This window comes from Salvelinus sp. IW2-2015, unplaced genomic scaffold, assembly GCF_002910315.2.
Source record: "Salvelinus sp. IW2-2015 unplaced genomic scaffold, ASM291031v2 Un_scaffold8388, whole genome shotgun sequence".
NCBI classification, from domain to species: Eukaryota; Metazoa; Chordata; class Actinopteri; order Salmoniformes; family Salmonidae; genus Salvelinus; species Salvelinus sp. IW2-2015.
In genome coordinates this window covers 1-2807 of record NW_019949648.1, presented here as the reverse complement: position 1 = coordinate 2807, position 2807 = coordinate 1, and the positions used below count along the sequence as shown (strand labels likewise).

General features: G+C 43.0%; 1 long non-coding RNA gene across 1 annotated transcript; it reads left to right on the top strand.

Annotated features, from left to right (window-relative positions):
* Positions 1–1117: 1117 nt before the first annotated feature.
* On the top strand, positions 1118–1604 carry LOC139027218 (uncharacterized). Its single transcript, XR_011479277.1, has 3 exons — positions 1118–1235; positions 1300–1407; positions 1472–1604. It is a non-coding gene; the product is annotated as an uncharacterized lncRNA (long non-coding RNA).
* The last annotated feature ends 1203 nt before the right edge of the window (positions 1605–2807 follow it).

The following is a 2807-nucleotide window of genomic DNA, read 5'->3' as shown; positions in this document are numbered from 1 at the left end:
TGGTAGAGCAGTAGAGGATGCTGGGTAGGTAGTCTACCTTAACCAGGATGTATAGTGGAGGATCATGAGGTTGGTGTTCATCTCAGCAGGGATTCTGATCTTTGTGTCTGCAGCTCAGTGACATACAGAACAGCACGTCATGGGCATTACGGTAGTTTCCCTGGAACACACATGCACACAAACACGTCCTTTAGGATACTGTGTGTATATGAGTGTGTGTATATATGAGTGTGTGTATATACATTACCAGTCAAAAGTTTGGACACATCTACTCATTTCAAGGGTTTTTTCTTTATTTTTTTACTATTCTAATCTACTTGTAGAAAATAGTGAAGACATCAAAACTATGAAATATACATATGGGGATCATGTATTTACCAAAAAAGTGTTAAACAATTCAAGAAATTGGTAAATATTCTCTAGTGTAGTCTAAGGGGTGAGTCTCAATAGTCTCTAGTGTAGTCTAGGGGTGTGTCTCCATAGTCTCTAGTGGTAGTCTAGGGGTGAGTCTCAATAGTCTCTAGTGTAGTCTAGGGGTGAGTCCAATATCTCTAGTGTAGTCTAGGGGTGAGTCTCAATATTCTAGTGTAGTCTAGGGGTGAGTCTCAATAGTCTCTAGTGTAGTCTAGGGGTGAGTCTCAATGTCTCTAGTGTAGTCTAGGGGTGAGTCTCAATAGTCTCTAGTGTGTCTAGGGTGAGTCTCAATAGTCTCTAGTGTAGTCTAGGGGTGAGTTGCAATAGTCTCTATGTGTTCCTAGGGATGGTCTCAATTGTTTTATATAGTCTAGGGTGATCTCAATAGTCTCTAGTGTAGTCTAGGGTGAGTCTCAATATTCTCTAGTGTAGTCTAGGGTGAGTCCTCAATATTCTCTAGTGTGTCTAAGGGGTGAGTCTCAATAGTCTCTAGGTTGTCTAGGGTGAGTTGCAATAGTCTCAGTGTATCCTAGGGGTGAGTCTCAATCGTTTTATATAGTCTTGGGTGAGTCTCAATAATCTCTAGTGTAGTCTAGGTGTGAGTCTCAATATCTCTTAGTGTAGTCTAGGGGTGAGTCTCAATAGTCCTTAGTGGTAGTCTAAGGGGTGAGTCTCAATAGTTCTAGTGTATGTCTAGGGTGAGTCTCAATAGTCTCTAGTGTAGTCTAGGTGTGAGTTGCAATAGTCTCTAGTGTAATCTAGGGTGGGGTCTTCAATATTCCTCTAGTGTAGTCTAGGGGTGAGTCTCAATAGTCTCTAGTGTAGTCTAGGGGTGAGTCTCAATAAGTCTAATGTAGTCTAGGGGTGAGTCTCATATTCTCTAAGTTAGTCTAGGGGTGAGTCTCAATAGTCTCTAGTGTAGTCTAGGGGTGAGTCTCATATTCTCGTAGTGTAGTCTAGGGGTGAGTCTCAATAGTCTCTAGTGTAGTCTAGGTGTGAGTTGCAATAGTCTTAGTGTAATCTAGGGGTGAGTCTCAATATTCTCTGTGTAGTCTAGGGGTGAGTCTCAATAGTCTCTAGTGTAGTCTAGGGGTGAGTCTCAATAGTCTAGTGTAGTCTAGGGTTGAGTCTCAATATTCTCTAGTAATAGTCTAGGGTGAGTCTCAATATTCTCTAGTGTAGTCTAGGGGTGAGTCCTCAAAATAGTCCTCTAGTGTTTGTCTAGGGGTGAGTTGATAGTCTCCAGTGTATCCTAGGGGTGAGTCTCAATCGTTTTATATAGTCTTGGGGTGAGTCTCAATAATCTCTAGTGTAGTCTAGGGTGGAGTCTCAATATTCTCTAGTGTAGTCTAGGTGAGTCTCATAGTGCTCTAGTGTAGTCTAGGGGTGAGTCTCAATATCTCTTAGTGTAGTCTAGGGGTGAGTCTCAATAGTCTCTAGTGTGTCTTGGGGTGAGTTTCAATATGTCTCTAGTGTCATCTAGGGTGAGTCTCAATAGTCTCTAGTGGTAGTCTAGGGGTGAGTCTCATAGTCTCTAGTGTAGTCTAGGGGTGAGTCTCATAGTCTCTAGTGTATCAGGGGTGAGTCAATATTCTCTAGTGTAGTCTGGGGTGAGTCTCAATGTCCTAGGTGTCTGGGGTGAGTCAATAGTCTCTAGTGTAGTCTAGGGTGAGCTCAATAGTCTGTGTAGTCTAGGGGTGAGTTCTATAGTCTCTAGTGTATCTAGGGGTTGAGTCTCAATAGTTCTGCTAGGGAGTCTCAATAGTGTAGTCAGGGGTGAGTCTCAATAGTTGTAAGTCTAGGGGTGAGTTCAAGTCGTTTTATATAGTCTAGGGGCTGAGTCTCAATAGTCTCTAGTGTAGTCCTAGGGTGAAGTTGCAATAGTGCTCCAGTGGTATCTAGGGTGAGTCTCAATCGTTTTATATAGTTAGGGGTGAATCTCAATAGTCTCTAGTGTAGTCTAGGGGTGAGTCTCAATAGCTCTAGTGTTTGTCTAGGGGTGAGTTGCAATAGTCTCCAGTGTATCCTAGGGTGAGGTCTCATCGTTTTATATAGTCCTTGGGGTGAGTCCAATAATCTCTAGTGTTAGTCTAGGCGTGAGTTGCAATAGTCCTCTAGTGTAGCCTTGGGGTGAGTCTCATATGTCCTCTAGTGTAAGTGTAGGGGTGTCTCAATAGTTCTAGTGTAGTGTAGGGCGTGAGTGTCAATAGTCCCTCTGAGTGGTAGTGTGTGGGGCACTGGCAGAATGTAGCTATGTATGTCTTGGGTGGTCCAATAGTCTCTAGTGTATCTATGGGTGAGTTCTCAATAGTCTTCTGAGTGTAATGCTAGGGTGAGTCTAATAGTCTCTAGTGTAGAGGGTATCTAGAGTTGTGACAGGTGACTCAATAGTC